Consider the following 21602-nt stretch of genomic DNA (forward strand, 5'->3'; position numbering starts at 1 on the left):
CCAGAGCAAAGTTAGCTGGCGGCTAAAGCAATGCTTGCATGTAGGAGCAAGCCGAAGTGCGGCGTTGACAGCAAGAAGGAAAGCAAAGGGTGGAAGGGGGGTGTGACAAGCTTATGAGAGAGAGAGAGAGAGAGAGAGAGAGAGAGAGAGAGAGAATAATATTACTTTTGAACAAAGCTAAGATCGTTTTCTTTCATGCAGAAGAAAAAATATGTCTATAACCTCGTCATGCTTAAAACCCCATGTTGACTATTCATGCATTAAACACCTAACTTATATGTGTATAAAAGTTGTAACTACCTATACTCTGTAACTGCAAAATTGAAGGAAAATCTTGAAAGAATATTGTCACTGGACATAAAAAAAAAAAAAAAAAAAAAATCACACACACTCAATAAAAAAAAAAATCACTCGCACAAAGTTGACATTCTCGTCGACGGCACTGCATTAAGAAGGGTGTATTTTTCATTGAACAGTTCAGTGATGACAGGAGCTACTACCACCTTCGATTTTTCTCATCAGCCAACCTCTGCTGAGGATACAACTGACAACTGTCATCTTACCTCTTCCCCTCACGTCTCTCTTCCTAATCGCATATACTTTCATATGTAAGCAGCAGCACCATGTATAAATGAATTACAATGCATATCCCATCTGTACCTACATGACGAAACAGAGACCGACTTAAACTGTGCGACAGAATACCTCGAAAGCTGAGAATAGCGTTTGAATCAGTTGCATGTGTCCCATGACGTAACTGACGCTGTCACTAAAGAAAAACTAGACAGGCTGACACCGTAGATTTCTCATTCAGTCATCAATAATATTTCTAGCCTTTCACACTTCGATGCTTTCACAGAGGACCATTTGTTTCTATTAAATCAGACTTATTTTCTACGTTTTTCCTTGGAATTTGTCATTTTCAAACTTTTTTTGGAACTTCTTTCTTTCTTGAAAGAGTTCTCTTTATGACCACAGCTCAGCAGTCTCCTCAAAGCTTATGCGTATTTTCCATTGTATTTGGATAACACATTTGCTGTCAAAATATAATAATAATAATAATAATAATAATAATAATATAATCATCATCATCATCATCTCATCCTCATCATCATCATCATCATTCATGAGTATGACGGTTTCTAAACTCGAAATTTTGCTTGCGCCGCAACATTCAGAGAGAGAGAGAGAGAGAGAGAGAGAGAGAGAGAGAGAGAGAGAGAGAGAGAGAGAGATTTATCACATATCAATCATGACCATCTGAAAACCGAAATAATTAAACTAGTGTTTAAGTCGTCAAGTAAAAACATTATGTTTAAAATGGAAAAAAATCAGTCTGTAAAATTACAAATTTCGTAGGACAATAACAAAAAACCCAACGATGGACATTCTCTCTCTCTCTCTCTCTCTCTCTCTCTCTCTCTCTCTCTCTCTCTGTCAGCACAACACACGCAGTCATAGCACACTACGGACGCCTGCATGTGAACGTGAGAGTAGCATCAAAGGCAAGCCGACGTGTGCAATGTCATTGCCATGAGTAAACAACAGCAAATGCAGAGGGAAGAGTGAGAACCTTCCTCTATTACTAAAGCAATAGCAGAAGCAGTGGTGGTATTTTTTCTGTTCTTAATTGTCTTAATCATGCAGGTAATTTCAAATAAAGTATTTTCGTGTTAGACGCCTATCAAGAGACAAAACGAAACCAAAAAAACAACTTCCATTATGAACAAGTTATACAGTCAACAACGTCGCTCTGTCAAAATCAATGTTTAATCATAAAAAAAACCTGAACAGATAACATCTATATTGAGACATCCGCAGGTGAAAAATAAGAGGCGGGGTGTAGGTCCTGACCTGTTTCAATGGCTTGGAAATAAAGTCGAAACCGTTCAGGACCTACACTCCGCCTCTTATTTTTCACCTGTGGATATGTGTGATAAATTAATCACGTGCTAAAGTGATTATAATATATATATATATATATATATATATATATATATATATATATATATATATACCACACACATATATATAAATAAAAAATGATTGATTTCAATCTCACTTCCAAACAAGAAAATGCCACAGGAATTGAGCCAACCCTTACAAGAAACCCGTCATCGCCACCCACATGACATAAACTCTCTGATAATGTCAAAGGCTACGCAGGCGACGGCATACAAAACTTTGCCATAGGATTCGTTGCGTTTGTTTTATTGAGAGAGAGAGAGAGAGAGAGAGAGAGAGAGAGAGAGAGAGCCCTCCTCCTCTTAGCTGAAACCTTCCTAGGAAGAGAGACAGACTATAAGCAACTTGTATGGAGAGATGGAGTTCCAGTCGAGTGTTTGTTCGTTAGGTGTGAATGGAACGAGAAGAGACGGGGCTTGTGAGGGAGGGAGTGAGGAGTCAATAATGACCCTCCAAGAAGCACTCTCTGCTGTGGAAGTGGTCAGGTATTATGCTCGTCGTGTTTTCTCCTTACATCTATCTGCGGTCGCAACAAGAGAGAGAGAGAGAGAGAGAGAGAGAGAATACTCGGAATCACTCTAATGACATTTTATGTTTACTTCCCTTGGAGTTCCATCGTCGTGGCCTGGCCCTACAGGAAACCTATCTTGTCACAGATTTTCTACTAGACTCACATTGGCCTTTAATATAAAAAAAATTGATAATCGCTGGCTTCACAAACCATAAAAAACGCAACAAAATGATGGACATAGTGAAAACCGGACGAACAACATACTTGTTCGTCAGCAATCAAGAACTGCCAACCCTCACTGCAAGAGAAGAGGGAGGGTTGAAAAGTACCTTAAAAATCTTAAGTAATTAAACGGCAATCGATAAAGTGCACATGTTCTCAAGGCTAAATTATGTTTCTTACGCAAAACGCAAATCTTTCCCAGGATAATTTACTCGACTCTAAAAGAGCGTCACATGTTGAAACCCTCTTAACCCCCAATCCCAACCACATCTCCAACCTCCGCCCTCACAAAACAATAACAGTAATGATGATGTTGATATATTTTTATTCTTGCTGTACTTTATCCTTATCTATTAACATAATTTCACTTAGAATATAAATTGGTATCAAGATCGCGGGAAATACTTACCGGACCTTCCACTGCAGATTACTATTATTGCTTCCCAGTCTGCCACGGCATGACCAGGCCAGGATGCCGCTTTTCATCCTGGCTCCCATTTTGAGTCGTTTCTTTGACTCCAATTCCTAAAGACCTTCTGAAAATACATGCGGGGGTTTCAAGCTCAAGAAAACAGTGGAGAAGCACAAACCAAAAGCTTAGCGACAACATGCTAATCCGACGGTACAACTAAACTGAACTATAGCTTAGCGGTCGAAAATATTATTAACTGTGTGCATGGAACCTGGCAAGCGCGCAGTTTGGCAAAGTTTAGTCCTGTATAGAGAATTGAGCACGGTAGAATGCTGAAAACACTGCATGAATAGAAAGTACTGGATGGAGGGAAGAGCGGAAAACCACAAAGAAAGAAGGAAAGAAAGAAAGGAAACAATAAAGGGGGGGGGGGGGGAATACGGTAGTACGGGAAGGTATTAATTGCCACGGAGGAATTTAACCGAACTGTGACAGCCTCGTGAGAAGCTAGTTTGTTGGGCACCTTCCTATCCTGTGAAAGGCGTAGAATCAAACGATAATATACAGAGAGCCCAATAGGCTTGAAGTCACATAGTGAAACAACTGTCATCGGTATGAGACTTTAACATCAAAGTTCAGTATGAGCTACACCAATGCATATAAGTCACATATTCATTCACATAAAATAATACACATATCTGAATTTTAATAACAGTAATAAAAAAAATAGTAACACACCAGATAAAAATGGCTTTAAGGCATGTGGCAGTATTATAATAATAAAAATAGTAAAAGCGGAAATCAACTCACACATATAAAATTGTTTGATAATAATAATGGTAATACACATGCACATGGCCAAGAGGGCGAGCGACTTCTGGATAGACATGAATGGCCCTCCCGGTGAGCCTTCGGAAGCTGTACGGATCAACTAGTTTTCTGCACATTAGGTTCATCTTAGATTTAGGAACTGAAGGATGAATGCAATAGTGGTTATGTACCCCTCTCTCTCTCTGTCTCTGTCTCTCTCTCTCTCTCTCTCTCTCTCTCTCTACATACACACACACACATTATATATTATATATATATATATATATATATATATATATATATATATATATATATATATATATAATATGTGTGTGTGTGTGTGTGTGTGTGTGTGTGTGTGTGCACATACACGCAAAACTATGAAAGAGATCAAGAAAAACCATGTTCAAACACGCACAAAGACAGCACAGCAGAGGAGCATATTTAAATTTACTCATAAATTTCAAACAACCAAACCCGAAGACCCGTTTGGGTCGGATAATAATAATATTAATATTCAGTTTCATTGCAAGTCACATCCAGCCAGTTTCATGACGAAAAAATTGAGTAAGATTCTAACAATCACAGACCGTCCAAATACTACATGTTTTTCTTGACAGTTATGGCCTTTGGGTGACAACATGCAATGATTTATGAGCCTGACATATTTAGAAGTCTACTTTGTATTCGAAAGCTTACTACACGAATGATTAACACACCAGCAAAAGTAATAACGAAGGCAACAGTCATAGGAAAGACAGTAGTCAATTTTCTTTTCGTCCATCTGCGTTCGATTCAAAGAGCTTCTAAAAAGTCCTTTATATCTAAGAACGTGAAGAAAATTATCAGAAAAATATGACACTATTTATGAAAAGTCGGTTCACACCGAAACGCTCGATCAAACCAACGAAGTTTAAACGGCGGAAAAAAACTGCGTTCTCGGAATGGCCCTCAGTTCTCTTCATGATAATTATAAAAAGAATTTTATGTAAACCCAATTGTACCTTATTGACAGACACCTGTAGCGTATTCACAATATTTGATAAAAGGCAGTAAATTATACAAAATTACTTATATGGCTAATATAAATAATATATATATATAATATATATATATATATATATATATATATATATATATATATATATGTGGTGTGTGTGTGTGTGTGTGTGTGTGCATACAATATATATAATCTATAACATATAATATAATATATCAATATCAATGTATATATACGTATACATATGTGTGCGCGCGCGTGTGAGTAAATATATATATGGGTGTTAGAATCTTACTAAATTTTTGCCTATAAGAAACTAGACGGGCTTGACTTACAATGAAAGTGAATAGTAAAATATTATCCGATCCAAATGGATATTCAGTTTTACATGTTTGAAATTTATGAATAAATATAAATATGCCCTTCTGCTATACTGTGTGTGTGTGTGCGTATGTGTGTGTGCGTGTGTGTGTGTGTGTGAAAGAATGTGCGAAGTATAAGCCAGTGTGTCAGGTGCAGGTATGCATTTAGTATAGACTTCCGTGTCCTTATACAGATATGAATGTATGTAAAACATGTATTTATACGTACTACATCTGTACATGCTAACAAGACTGTGCTTTCACGATTTGAGATGTGCAGCAACACGGAAGCAGTCCTTTCTATTATATATGCTTAAACAATCCTTATCATAATACCTAGTAAGATTTTATGCGCCATAAACCGAAAGAACGCTTATTTCAAATACCTGTACTTCAGTTTGATTGATGCAACCAGTTTGAACACAGAAAAGATATAAAAACACAGGGTCAAAAGAGTAAATTTATTATTGATCACAACTAATTTCTTTCAGGGAAAGTTCTGTGAGGTCGTACAGAATATGAATATATATATAGTATATATATATATAATTATATTATATATATATATATATGATATATAATATATATAGATATTATAATATATATATATTATTAATTATATATATAACATGAAAACCTGAGTGGGAAAATAAATGAAAAGCTTTTTACTTATAACTCATTTTATTAACTGAAGAGCTCTTTACATTATCTCGCATTCATTCATAGATTTCCTTTACATGTACAAAGGTCGACGAAATAGTTCTTCTTTGGTTGGATTACAACACTGTAACCCAGTACGTCACCATCATACAAATACCATTGACCTTACGTCAAGAAGAAAAGAAGATCGGGAATATAAATGCATAACTGGCGGCTACTGATCAAAAGGGCAAGAAGCATTTTGATACAGAAATAGCGAACAGGTTACTTCTGAAGGTGCAGGTGGATCTCATCACAACTATCAAACGATAGCTGCGCCCTGATTGTCACCCTGTTATTTGCCTCTCGTAATTTCAAGCAATCGTTCTTTAAAAGATCACCCTGACAATAAAATAGACAGTGAACAAAAATCTATATATCAAATATTTCAGGGGAAGCAAAGGGTAATATATATATATATATATATATATATATATATATATATATATATATATATATATATATATACATATATATATCTAAATCGCCCTTCTGGATTTGCCGTTGTTAAAAAATGTCTACAATTTTCCTATCATACGATCAAACTTATTCAAATAGAAACACTATTATGCTAAAAAACATCTCCATCTCCAACCACCCCCCCCCCCATCCAAACCTTTCATATTTATACACATTTATATCTACATACATACATACACACATATATATGTAAGTGTTTATGGATGGGTGAGTGCATGTGTATGTATGTATACAAACACACACACACACATATATATATTTTATATATATATATTATATATATATATATTATATATCTATATATATATATATATATATATATATATAATGGAAACAAACTGACTCCCTGCAGAGAAATTACACGCGCCTTTAACCGGACACTAAGAGATTGTAAACATGATAACGGCCTGCCAAACACGTCATGTTTAAGCTTCATGGTCAGCATTAAATCACAGAATCAGTGATAATGATTCGGAATAGTTATGGTATGTTTTGCCTCTAAATCAACTTTCTTTTTTTACTTCCTATACATATGCTACAAATACATCTCTTTAAGATGGCAGGGTCATCAAAACTTTAAAATAGTACTTCAGGTTCAGAAATAGAAATAAAAAGACAATTGAGATTAATGGCAATAATGGAAAAAAAACATAAAGCGAAAAGAATGAATACAAATAATTTCACTCCCACAGGTTTTTCCAGGAGCAAGAGTCCGTGCTAGCGCAAGATAAAAAAATGAAAATACAAAAGTAAGTAACAACAATCACTCCTTGTTCTTTCCGATTACCATTTTTTGTAATCTTTTCTCCCTAAAATTCATAGGCTCATCTACATAACACCTAAAAAAGTCAAGACTTACGCACTCAAAGGCAAGAAAAAACAATAAAATTCAATAAGCAAAATACTGGTAGGCTATATTATCAGATACACAAAATTAGGACCTCATCACAAGTATACCAAGTAAATTCGGCTATAAAGTACTTAAGATAACAATGCCTGTATACAACACTACCTCTCTAATCGAGTGTTAGAGGAGCATGAATAAAGCGAGAGAGAGAGAGAGAGAGAGAGAGAGAGAGAGAGAGAGAGAGAGAGAGAGAGAGAGAGAGAGAGAGAGATCAGTTACAAAAATAATGAAGTGGCGCTCTTATTCCATTATACTATAATTATAAAAGAAAATAACTTCCACATCACTAATATGAAGTCACTAATATCTTAAATATAACAAACATCAATCATACCATATGGGCATACATAAGCAAGTACGCTAACTGTAACCGATTTCATTGAAGTAATCTCAAAATGCCAAAGGACTGAGAGAGAGAGAGAGAAGAGAGAGAGAGAGAGAGAGAGAGAGAGAGAGAGAGAGTTAGCTTCTCGAAGAACAGAATGAGAGGGGGTCACAGAACCTGAAGAGAAATATTTACTTGACACGTGAAAGCAGTCAGATTGAACGGTCTTATAAAGCCAGGAGAGCAATAAACCAAAAACACTTATGGATCTTGAATGAATGAAGATTGCCTTGGCCAGGAAATATCGAAGAATGGGGTTACCGTCTCGTGAATAGTAATTTAGTTCAGGTGCAGTTACCTCCCATGGTTTAATCTCTCTCTCCTCTCTCTCTCTCTCTCTCTCTCTCTCTCTCTCTCTCTCTCTCCTGGATATGGTTACTATGTACTAAGCACAAAAATCTTGAAATAATCTAAGGAATTCATTAACTTTCTTGATACGATAATTGACATGCAATTGTAAAATGTATATTAATTTAAATCCTTGCCCTCTTTTGCTCTCCTTCAATTATTTATGTTAATAGTTATAAATAATAAATGCATACGTTTACGTGTATCCACCACAAATATGCGAATACAGATTATATACATATATACATACATAAATTACATACAAACATACATACACACACACACACACACACACACACACACACACATATATATATATATATATATATATATATATATATATATATATATATATATGCATGCATGCAAGCATATGTATCAGACAAAGAGAAAGCTGATGAAGGGAAATCTAGAGGAAGCGAGCGAGGCATTGCAAGGCTCGTGAAACTGAGGGCGAGGTGGCCTCTGCCTCCCAAGTCCAACTGCATGTCGTGGTAGTCGGCGGCGGCGACGGCGGCGGCGGGCGGGAGGGAAGGCTCAATATAGCGGTTCAGTCAGCGCGCGAGTGTGTGCACATGTGTACAAAAGTAACCTTAAATACACCAATATCGTCACTCGGGAGTCCCCTGCCAAGCAAAACTATTGTTAGCCGCGATGACCACCGACACAAACGCACAAACACACAATTGAAGGCCGTATCCAACTCACGAACATTCCGTACTCTCCGAAGCGCTCCCCCCCCCTCCTTTCTCTCTCTTCCCCGCCAAGCTTCTCCAACTCAATTCTCCCCCCCCCCAACACACCCCCCCTTCCCCAATCCCCAGGGGTCGACACGCTAATGCTGTTACTTTGAGAAAGCGTCCCATTTGCGTTCTGGGGAAGCCAACACCGATTCCTTTTCTACGAGGTTAACTAAAAGCCAACATGCAATGGCAACTTTTTTTTTTTTTCATGGCCCTTCGACGTTTCTGTCTCAAGTCATGACTGTCACGCAAGCATAATCAAGAACTATAAGCGAACAATGACAGTTGTCATGAGACTAAGCGAGAGAGTTTGTGTTTTCTTGTACCAACACGTATTTTTGTACGACTACTAAAGTCTCATATGAGCCAGAGCAATTCAATCTGCCAAGACCTCTCATATGAAATTGAAAATCAAGTGAAACTAAGATGATTAAAAATTGCGATTTAAAGGAAAAATAAGACAATACTAATTCAGAGGCAATCGCAGCCTTATGAAACTTCTCGGAATGAAATATTTGTGTCCATTAATCGGAGTGGACCACTTGGCGGAGGGAAAGAATTTCTTTCCCTGGCACGAAGCCTCGAGGCACTTTTCCCGTCGCTAAGGAGGCGAATGCAATCTCGGCCACCCCACGACACCTGTTGTTTAAGGAAGCACCAGCAGCAGTGGGGCGTTCAAAACTTCCACCCCCCCCCCCCCCCAACACACACACACACACACACACACACACACACACCAGACCCTTAAAAACTGCCCCTTCTGGACGCTTACACAAATGGGAAAAAGCGTACACCTATTAAACGCTGCTTCATAGGTGGCAAAATAAAGTAACCAAAAATAGTGAGTGAACACTAAAACTGTCTGACTACATCTGACGGTGCCACACCCTTTAGAATTGAAACGCACTGCATGCAAGCATTTACGTGTAGTGAATATGTAATTGTACAAAATCTTCTATAAATACGTACACAATATTAACACCTTTTAAATTTTCATTAATAAATCTAAATGATTTAAAACAAATATTTTATACCTAAAAAACGACGAGAGGTAAAAAACTACTATATATAACAATAACTGGCCACAACAACGCTTCTTTAATCTGCATCTGATCGCCTGACTTTCTTTTGCACCGAACAAGAATTCTAGATCTTTTAAGAAAATAGCTGAGAGAGAGAGAGAGAGAGAGAGAGAGAGAGAGAGAGAGAGAGAGAGAGAGAGAGCCATAAAAAACTTTCTCATACCATGTGCTTTTATTCAGTGGTATTCTAAGGAAAGCTGCACAGAAACAAGCTAATCTAGATATTCTCTTCAATGAAGAAAAGTTCTAAAACTATGCAAACAATTAACGATAATTTTAACGTTACACTGATTAATATGTGACAAGAAAAAAACTTTTGGAAAATAATCTTACTGTAACAAAACAAATATTGTGTATTTGCACTCAGCAATGACCAAATGACACATAAGTACCAAAAAGTCTCATATTCGGTTGGCATAATCGTCATTAGAATTCTCTTTTCATCAAAATGAATGATACACTTCTTAATAAAAACAAGGATCCTAAAAGATCTGGTGTAACAATAACAGCCTAAACATTCACACTGACTACTATTAAGATAGATGAGAAGAGAAATAACAGCATCACTCAAGATCCCATCCTAAACCCGCACTGTACATTAAGATGTGATAAAAATGAGAGAGATTTGAGCCTTGGAGATTTTAGGGGTCTTCTGAGAACTTGGAAGGTCAAGAGTTACTGAATCGAAATGTAAGATGTCAAAACTCTCAAGCCATTTTACAGTAATAAAGACACTGAGGGGCCAGTAATTTACAGGCGTAGAGCATTGCTAAAGAGAATTGTGAAGGGTTTGGAAGTTTTCCGTTTATCACAAAACTTGGGGTGGCTGTGTCTCGTTTCATAGTTTGCAATGTTTTTCTGGTTATTGGTTTGAAATGACAACTAACTGATTCTGAGATGAATAGAAATGTAAAAATAATAGGATGCAAGTTTTCAGACTTCATTCTGACATTGCCAGAAATGCTAGTATTGAGAGCTATGGGCAGAATGTTGGCATACAGATCCGGCAGTGCCAGTAACTTGTTGCTACTGGAGGCAAAGTAGTATATTTTTAATGTTGGGATTGATTACACACTATTAAAACAAGGTCAGTGTGGCTGACACACTGATGGGAGATCTTTTACACACATCTACCTTTGTATTAAATTTGACTAAAATTAATTCAGTTATGTAAGAGTTGATGTACAAGGACCAGTAGACAAATGAACGGAAAAAAAAAATAGTCTTTTTAATTCTGCAAGCAGGAGGCTCATGATCAATCAGTTCTCAAGAGTTCATGAAATACAACAAACATATCTCATTTTTCCTCCTTGGTAACAATGGTAATTGTGGTAATTCCTTACACATCTGTATGCTAGTTCTAACTTCTGCTAGAACAAATTCTTGGAGCTCTACTCAGTACTTAACAACTATAAGCACATCACTCGCACTAATCTTGACATTTTTTAATGCTATAAGAAGGTCCTGTATACCCCAACATATCAACGCTCCCTATAACAAATTTTCACTTTGAAAGCTTATTTTTCCAGCTTCTAATCTGTGCGTTCAGTTCCTGATCAATTTGACAATACTAACCTGCCCTCTCAATGTCACCTGTCACTCTTGGGGTATTGTTCACTAACCTATGATTTTCTTTATCTGTAATAAACCTCTTCAAAGTTCCTTTTGCTCTACACGAATCTTCTTACCTCTTTCTCACAGTAGGAATGTTGACAGACTGGCTGGGTCTTGTGTGATGAAGACACAAACAGCATTTCTAAACAGGATATATAAAAGTATGGATGATTTAAAAAAATCTTAAATACAGTTTTCTTTCTATATACTTACGTAATACTTCTAAAACTTATTTTTCTAAGAGCTTTATGAAATAAGACTCATGTTTTCATTAATGCCTCAGATTTGCTTCAGATTTGAAGTTGAAATCTTAGATCTATAATATGTATTACATCTTACCAACGCCCTATGTCTTGATTTTCTTGAAAGGTCCTGTAAGCTCACTGCTCTTTGTTTATTCTATAGACTTCATTTGCAAATTGCTCTTCAATGCTTGTTGACTGTCAGCTTCCACGACTCCCTTGACCCCACTGTATATTTAATGATTTGCATTTCCCAAGGTAATGAGCAGAATACTTGAATCTAAGAGTTTAATCATATGATCAGTATCTCATAACATTCACTTAAGCGATGACGAAGTCTTAAAATCCTTTATATAGCCCTATCTCATTTCGAGAGGCAGGTCGCCATCACTAAACAGAAGTCTATTTCAACAAACCTTTCTGAGTTTTGTATTTACGGATGTTTAATTTGCTCTTACCAAAAATGAGTCCTTTGGAGACTTTCGTTACAAAGCTTAAACCTTATGTCCTTAAGGGGATTGTGGGCAAAGATCAGTGAAAGACGAATGCAAAGATGAAAATGAGAACGGAGAATACCACAAATAAAGAATAAACAATACACCATACCAAGGAAGTCATCCATCACAGAGACAGCCAACAGCAAAACTGCTATCAGGAAATAATTGGGGCCGAGTCGTTAGGCATTACAGAAGAAACGACCGTAAGTATGCAGAAAATGCAGGGCGTCTACTTTTCTCTAGATAAATGTCCCAGACCTTGGATACGCAGGCTACTTGTGATACACCTAACTTGTGATACACCTAAACCAGTGATTGTGCAGTGGTGCTTCCTGTTATTTCAACATTTTCAAAACTGTTTTGAAACGACAACGGCAGCAAAGTTTTTCATATATCATAAATTGTAAAATATGACCATTAAACTATTTCATCTCTCTCTCTCTCTCTCTCTCTCTCTCTCTCTCTCTCTCTCTCTCTCTCTCTCTCTCTCTCTCTTCTCTCTGCCACACAAACACATGTATATATATATATATATATATATATATATATATATTATAAATATCATATATATATATATATATAGTAAACGTTTCCTAAAAAAAAGTTATATTTATCAGTTAAAATTGCAAGAACACTATTAGACTGCTTTACATAATTCTTGGGTACAAATTGGAATTCAGTGAGATGTTTTGATAGAACAGGCATATCCTAATAATAAATGTATGGGTAATCAATATTTACGTTGGAGTAGTCGATGAGCAGCTACTTAGCCTTGAAAAATGTTAGGATTATAATTATTTACTGACAGAGCCTAGGAATGCTTCCCATATATCCATAGACCACAGTAAAAACAACAATTTCCCCTCTACAACTACTACCACGTGTCTGTATCAACGCACGTACATACTGGGTTTGGGTCAAGGTCTAAGGAGAAAGTATGGTTCACAATTAATTTATGGTGCGTCAAAAGGTGTGTAAAATGTTGGAAAAACCTCTCGAAAAGCCTTACAGGCACATCCTGCATATTCCCCAAAAAAGGTTCTGGATAAAGCAAGGCAATAATTCTTAACACAGGTTCAAGCCGCTGTTTGTTAAGTGATGCTATAATGCGACAGAGATTGTGTTACGGAGCATATTTTAAGGAAAAGTTTAAATTACAAAATGCGCTTATGAAATGGGTCTTAATTTTTTTCACTACTCAGTCAGACTTCCACAAAATCCTCCTTTTCGTTTTAGCTGTACCTGTGGCTTCAGAGGTATATGGGAAATAAAACTTATTAGACGAAGAACTCTCGATTTCACACCTGGCCAAAAGTTCTGTGTTTGCTGGGTAGTCTGTCACGGTTGTGAAATCGTGAGTTTGTCTTCTGATAAGCTTTATTACCACTCCACCTCTGGGAGCTTGATCCTCTTTTCTCCCATTGTTTACTCAGTATTATTATCTAAAACTGAGTGGGCGCGCGCGAATTTGAAGTTACTGGCCATCAGTTACTTCTACAGAAAACATCCAACGTCTGGTTTCAGTTTTTATGATACAGCATTGTAAATATCTTAGCCTTGAATCAGGTTGAGGAGAATACACACTGGAGAAATATATATCTTGGCGATACTCAAATGGGGCTAACTAGAAAGAAAGGAACTTAAGAAGGCATACCTTCACATTTAGATCCAAGTCAGATTATTCTTAAAATGTGATCAACACCTCCTTGGACTCCATAGAGTTTACACTGAAACCCATCAATAACATCAACCGTACATTCGAGATGTTTTACAGCAGACAAACACAAAAACTTCGTTGGAGGTGTAAAAGAAATGAAAAAAAAGAAAAGGGGGGGGGGGGCAAGCGTGAATAGCAAGGTCCGCGTCATAACAACATAATTAAGAGTGAAAGTTGCCTAAAATACGAAATAAACGTGATCATAAAGAGCGTCACTATTAATAATCATACCGTGAGTAGTGCCAGTCATCTCTTATCAGTAACCAAACATTAGAGTGAACTAAAAATTTTAGATAGGTGTCTTCCATATCAGACGCCACTCTTGAAGTTTGTTATAATAGCTATGCGCATACAGTTCAGACGCGTGACAGGGTATACAATTGTGGCGAAAAATGTGCAGAAATATTATAAGGATATCAATTTTTTTTTTTAATAAAAGCTAATACATAAAAAGTTAGCCCTGTCCAGAGTTACTTCCTGTAGCCTAAAATTCTACAAGAAAAAATGGAAAAACTGTTATAGACAGGAGACCAAATATTTCGTAAATGGACACAAAGAGTATATATATTACATGATATGAGACTTCACCATTACCACTGTTTACTCTTCTTTATTAGATTACTAATCATATATCTATTAAATATTCAAGTGTCGATATTTTTAGGAAATATCTTTAAAACCACAAGCGTTTCATTTCCGCCCTACAGCACACAGCCCGTCCCTGGAGTAAATCTCTGGAGTAAACCGGACCTGAAAATCAGCACTGACCAAGACTGCGCATCTCATCGGTAGCGTACCAGCGGGTAATTAAAAGTGACGCCACAAACCACCGTAAACTCGTGAAAGAGATAAGAAAGACACAAAGCTAATTGTCTCAAATTCTTCCTTCCGGCGATAAGACCTATGGTAATGAGGGACAACTGACACCCAAGTCTGCCAGCTGATAGAACCTTTCTTCGTTAATCAATGCGTTCACTTGACCCTCATAAATGTCTAGTGCTAACCTTCGTTATAAGGTTCAAAATCTGAACTACTTTTCTAACTCGCTGTCTGAGAAAAAGAGGTTTACTGTTCACTAAAGGTAGATGTACACAAATTTTTGCACATACTGTATGTCGTAGCCTGTTCATAGAATCTACAATACTAAAATTACACTAAGAAGTGAAGTAATGGAAAACTTCTGCTAACATTGCGAACGCTTTTCGAAATCTCTGTCAATAAAAATGAAATAATCTTAATCTTGTGAAACAACGATGGTATCTATAAACAAAAGGTTACAGGATTACGTTGAAAATGGAAGTTATATATATATTATATATATATATATATATATATATATATAATATATATATATATATATATATATATATATATATATATATATATATATATATATATGAATAATTATCACATCGAACCGTGATCCATTTATATATCAATTCAAGCTACAAATGTCCTTTAATATCTAAATTCACTTTACCTCCCAAATGATATATTTTCATATATGTACCGAAGGGGAATTTTTTAATTGATAATAATTTCGTCCCCCCATAATCTTCAATACAAAGAATGGACAATTGAATGCCGTTGAGTTTAAATTGCAGTTTCTCCATCTCCCGAATGAGTTTCTTTGTAGGAGCAGGTCAATTATATAAAAGCTGTCAAATGTTCTTTTACGCCTTGACGTTTCGGCACTTCTCTCTACCATTTACAGAATGGAGAATGAAGCCAGGCCAAGGGGCAACTGTCATATCCATACCAGAAGCGGGTTAGCAGAGATTTCACACACACACACACACATCACATATATATATATATATATATATATATATATATATATATATATATATATATATATATATATCAATAAAAGGACCCACTGTAATATTCTTGTTTATTCAGATGAAATATATTTGTGGAAATATATTTCATCTGGATAAACAAGAATATTACTGTGAATCCTTCTATTGATTTCTTAGAAGCACGATACGGTGTTTTTTATATTGATATCTATATATTATATATATATATATATATACAATATATATCTATATATATATATATATATATATATATACTATATATATATAATATGAAAATATATTCACATACATACACAAGACGTTTATTAAACCGTTACCGACCCAGTCGACTTACTTGTCCATCTATTACCTGTAAACTAGGTAATAATAGGATAGTTCTGTTACGATTGTCGATGCTATGATAATCGGAGTAAATAACGTGAAGCTTAACTATAAAAGGACACTTTACGTATGAACACTCACCCGGTTTCCGTGTGGCACGGCCTCCCTGGAGATGCGTCTGCCCTGATGAAAAAGAGAAGAAAATCAATAAACAGTGAGATAACTGATATAATTGGCGTGAGAAAGAAACGACAATTACAGCTCAGACGTTGCACCTCAAGGGTAAACAAAAGCGTCTCCTTCTCTGCAACAGCTCCAATCGAAGCTTTGCTGAGAAAAGAACGATGTTAAAAATGGCCGGTTGATTTCTTGAAGACATTTGCGGCCAAAGGAGCAGCTACCAATTGCTTCGGTACAATTCAACATTGCCGATCAGCAACCTCAAAAATGCTCGTGACAGTAATTCTTAAAGTTCTAATTAACTTATGATGGCTTTTATTTTAAAAACAGAGCAAAATGACTACTTATTCAATAAGAAAAAATTCCAGAAAGCTATAAGTGTAGCATTTAGCTCTCAGCAACCATATATAATTTACTTTGCTCAGTGACTGCAAAAACGTTTTAAGCAAACTAGCATGATTTAAAACAATGGATTAATGCAAATCTATGCAAGTACAGCATAACAAGTAGGCAATGTGGAAAAACAGGAGAAAGGGCGGAATTTAATTGTAATTACACAACTGTAGAAAAACATATGAAATGATAGAATTTTCTGCTTCTTCAGGTATTGGAAAGAAACCGCCCACAAAACAAGTCAATGGATGGTTGTGAAATTTAGGACAGCCTGACTATGGATGGAGTGGCTCGGGAGTTGCTGTAAGGAAGCACAAATGAACAGCGATTGAAACTTTACCTGCAGACAAGGGATGCCTCACAGAAGGACTGAGGTGAGAAAGAACAAAGTTCTTTATTAAAAGAAGTACCTTTAATTAACTTTGTCGAGCAAGGAGAGAACAACAGAAGCGCCCTATACGTGAGTGTAATTTTCTAAGCCAAGAATACAACAAAACTAAACAATTAGTTACTGGAATGAAAGAAAGAACTTACATCATTTACCTCATCTCTTCTTAAACAGTTTTAGTACTTCGTGTTTTTAAAATCAAAGATGTAATAAGACAACTACAATGTTGATAAAAGGTAAAGGATGAATAGTAATCTTTTTGAAATATATGAATGCGATAGTAGAGTAGAAAGAAATAATGAAAATGTTCCAAGGAAGTATAGAGCTTTCAGAGTTTATGAAATGATTTTGAGGTTACTGCAAACGAAGAATACAATTCTCCTCGTTCCACACGTGTGGGATGACCGATCACAAGAGACGAGATAGAAGATCCAAACTGAGTCTTCCCTTCCCAAACAACACTGAAGATCCAGGAGAGGAGGGTGGATTGGATTGTAGGTGATTAAGATATACGGAGATAATAAACAAAAACAGAGGAAAATCCCAGTCAAAGAGTGAACAAATAATTTATACAACTGGGTGTAACTTAGCAAAGTTGTGTATAAAAATATAAAAATATGCTAGGAACTTACAGTGAAAAAATATACCAGAATTATTTTTTCTTCTGCAGTTATTGTTGAGACCAAAGTCACATTCTATTATGGCCACCGACATCGACTACCTGAAGCTTTTACCTTGACACTGATTATATCAGGATCATTGCTCACAGCTGTGGTCAAGAGCAAGGTCCTATAAGTATAACCTTGATTTTAGTCTACACAGGGGAACCATAACTTGAATATACGCACCACATAGAGTCCAGTTTTTGTTCCTGATAATTTCAAAGTTATGGCCAAGCAACAATTCTTAATTAAAACTTTGATCCATAATTGTGGCTGCAACCTTCACTTCATTCTATCCAGTGGTTCATTACTGGATTATGCGTAACAAACACAAATTCACTATCACGTAGAGTTTAGCAAACACAAATTCTCTATCCAGAATACTTCAAAGCCAGGAGTCTAAGGTTGTTTTCCTATTTGACCTCCGAGTATGACCTTGACCTCATTCTTCATATATGGCTGCCATATATGAAGCTTCAACTCGTAAAGCTCACCGTTTATGACCAAGGTTGAATTCTTTTTCCTCTCACCTCGATATATGACAATGACGTATCTAGATTTCTTAGTGGATTATGCATGCCTAATATCAAGGCTATTTTGAATTGTTCAAAACACACACACATACACATACACATACACATACGCATACGCATGCATATATAATATAATTGAATCACAAAAATACGGAACGTGTGTGTGTATATATATATATATATATATATCTATATATATATATCATATATATATATATATATTATATATATAGATATATATATATAATATATATAATATTTGTCACAATTAGACATGACATGTATCAAAGTCAACTCATAAGATTCATGAAACACACCCACAATCTAGGTCCTGGCTCTGGCACAATAGTACATATGTTCTGGCGTGAATTTATGAGGTGGTTATTGCCACCATAACCAGCGCCTGGTATGCAAACAGCATCATGCCACCCTATACGCCTCTCTCTCTCTCTCTCTCTCTCTCTCGTCTCTTCTCTCCCTCCCCCCCCATCTCTCTGTACTCCCTCTTCTCCTCCCCCTCTGTACATATACATACACGCACAACTACATGAGCATTGCAGCTCCTTTATATTACACACATTTCTACATGCAATTAAAGATGACGACAAAACTAATAAGCATCTTTTCGCTTTGGTAATAACACAAGTTTATTTTGAAGTGGCAAAGGATGAAAGGAAAGCACGAGTAATTCAGAGCAGAGGAAGCTACTGCACGTCTCATTACTCTTCCAAATAAGCTGTCACCAGAGAGAGAGAGAGAGAGAGAGAGAGAGAGAGAGAGAGAGAGAGAGAGAGAGAGAGAGAGAGATTGATTATATACTCCGATACAAGTTATCATTGCGTGGTACGATGCCACAGGTATCCTCTCTTCTCATCATTAGAAATGACAATGCGAAGTTAGAGCTCTTCAATACAAAAGCAGACTTGGATCAAGTGACGGATTCTTTGTGCGTTCACTTTCAGGGCGGCTTAGCGTCCTTCATCTTCCTTCCACTGCGCAGGGTGACACCCTACCCGATCTTTTTCACAGTTCTCCTCTTCGAAGCAAATGTGAATCTAAGATGAGAGAATCCCCACCTCAAAGTCTGTGAGCAACTTCTGACATCAATACATTCATTGCAAGACTCAAGATATTTTATTTATATTTCTGTATTTCAGATTATGTTTTTAATATAATTTCTCAGGTGAAATGGCTAATAGTACGTATCTATTTGAATGGAAGAAGTATTACTTATTTTGAAACTATTTTACCTAGAGTTTCAAGATCGACTGCCATTTAAGAATTCAGTAATAGCCTTTGACGCCTGTCTGTATAAAATAAAAGTTATAAACATACTTCTATTCGATCATTCTGAACCGACACAATTCTATACAAAAAATAAATAAATAAATAAATAAAATGAGGAAGAAACTAGGTTTGCGTGGAAACTTCCGATTACAGGAAACACGAGGTTGGTCAATGGTTCTCCTGAGCCTAATAAACACTGCGACACCAAGACATGACTCAAGAAAAAGGTGCCAGGGTTTTGAAGGAACCTTCGATGGCTCAGCAGCTGCCACTTGGAAACCATCTGTAAAGTGTAAGTGGGTGGGAGCGCCTCTCAGGCTTTGGTTAGATGTAACTGAAAAAGATATGACAAGACTAAGAGAAGAACAGTTAGAATTAGAAGTCTTAATATGATTACACTAATATACGCACCTTTATAAACAAATTAATCAATTACAAATGTTAAAAAACTGAAATTAATTACCTTTTCATTATCTGTAGCCATGACACTATTTGCTACTTTGCCCATCCAGACATCGTGGCTGAAGTCTTACTGAGTGGAGGAACTAACGACTCACCCGTGAGGTTTACCTCATTTCCATTTCATGAATCCTATTTTTGTACTATTATTACTTTTATATATAAAAAATCAAATATCAATTAAATTTGACAGGGAGTCACCAACAGTCCTCCAATTCACTGAACATCATTACTGTAACTCCGGCGAAGTTTTATGGTCAGAGATCACAACTAGTTCTTAAAATACTAACACTTCAAGCAAAATTCTAATGCTGTTTCACATTATTAAGAATTTTCAATCATCTCCTCCAAAATAAAGGATACAGTAAATTGTTCAAAATTTCGGTTTCCTAAAAACTAATGGGTCTTCCAGGAAAATTTCATGCCATGGTGGATTTATAATGACGTTCATGAAAAATCATAAGAGTATCTAATTAACGTTGTAATTCAAAATGTTCACAAATCCATATACAGTACATTAAATTTTGTGAACGAGACACCACAGAAAAGAAAAATGTAATAATATACTGTTGGATGCAAGTTAATAATTAATGTTTCTAGTTGCTCGAATGAATAAAACGAAAAGTTTGAAGGTGTTAAGTTCAGCTCCGTCCTTTCCAGTTGCTTGCATGTTTGCATTCCATCAGGAATTTCATACTGATAATGGAACCTGACCGGACTGACGGGTTTTCTATTTAAAAGGGGGAAAAAATCACGATTTCTACCTGACTGTGATACTCGATTCAACTCCTACTTCTACTACTACTACTACTACTACTACTACTAATAATAATAATAATAATAATAATAGCTGAGATTTACACAACAATTAGAACGTCATATTTTTATACTACAGCGAAGGGAAATGTTCATCGTAAAGATATTGAAGGACATTTCATTCATACTTCTTTAAGTATATGAGTTGGCATTTATAAATAATATTCCCAAAACTTTACAATACAGTTGAAAACAGTTCCGGTCCGTTCACTTTCTGTCTTTCCTCTTTTGTAAAAACATAGAATTTCCTACAACAAGCGCACTCAGACATCTCTATGCGTGAGAACAAAGAACGCGACACAGAAATATATAGAGAGAAAATGTTTCCTGCGTCTCAGACTTTGGAAAAAAAAGGAAGGTAAAAATAAGAACATAAATAAATCCCGACCATGAGGTCAACAGCATTCGGGTTGATCTTCTGGGGGGGCCACGACCTTCAGGCGACCCCCGAGGGACTAGAGCTTATCACGTGCAAAGAAGCTAATCGCTGTTGACACCCAGCTCCCCTCCTCATGGTGGTGCCATGTTGCGAACTCGTCGCAGAGTGTGGCTACATTATTTTTTCACCAGCGCCGAACTGCATCATCAGCTGGATTCCTAGAAGCCATTTGGGTTGTTTGTTTAACCTTTCCTGCACTATTCTGGCATCTGGAGGTTCTTGCTCTCTATTTTTTCGAAGGCAAATTACATTCTACATTTTTTTTATCCAGTCGTATCACGCGATGTTTCTATTTTAAAGCAAAG

The 21602-nt window shown here is 36.3% G+C and overlaps 1 long non-coding RNA gene across 1 annotated transcript in view; it reads right to left on the minus strand.

Annotated features, from left to right (window-relative positions):
- Positions 1–5963: 5963 nt before the first annotated feature.
- The window catches only part of LOC135220948 (uncharacterized), a 484733-nt gene continuing 469094 nt past the window's right edge, over positions 5964–21602 (minus strand). The window contains exons 4-5 of the long non-coding RNA XR_010315833.1: positions 16282–16323; positions 5964–6308 (exon numbers count right to left, since the gene is read on the minus strand). This is a non-coding gene — a long non-coding RNA (uncharacterized LOC135220948). The remainder of the gene's footprint in view (positions 6309–16281; positions 16324–21602) is intronic.

This window comes from Macrobrachium nipponense, chromosome 2 (genome assembly GCF_015104395.2).
Source record: "Macrobrachium nipponense isolate FS-2020 chromosome 2, ASM1510439v2, whole genome shotgun sequence".
In the NCBI taxonomy this organism is placed as follows: domain Eukaryota; kingdom Metazoa; phylum Arthropoda; class Malacostraca; order Decapoda; family Palaemonidae; genus Macrobrachium; species Macrobrachium nipponense.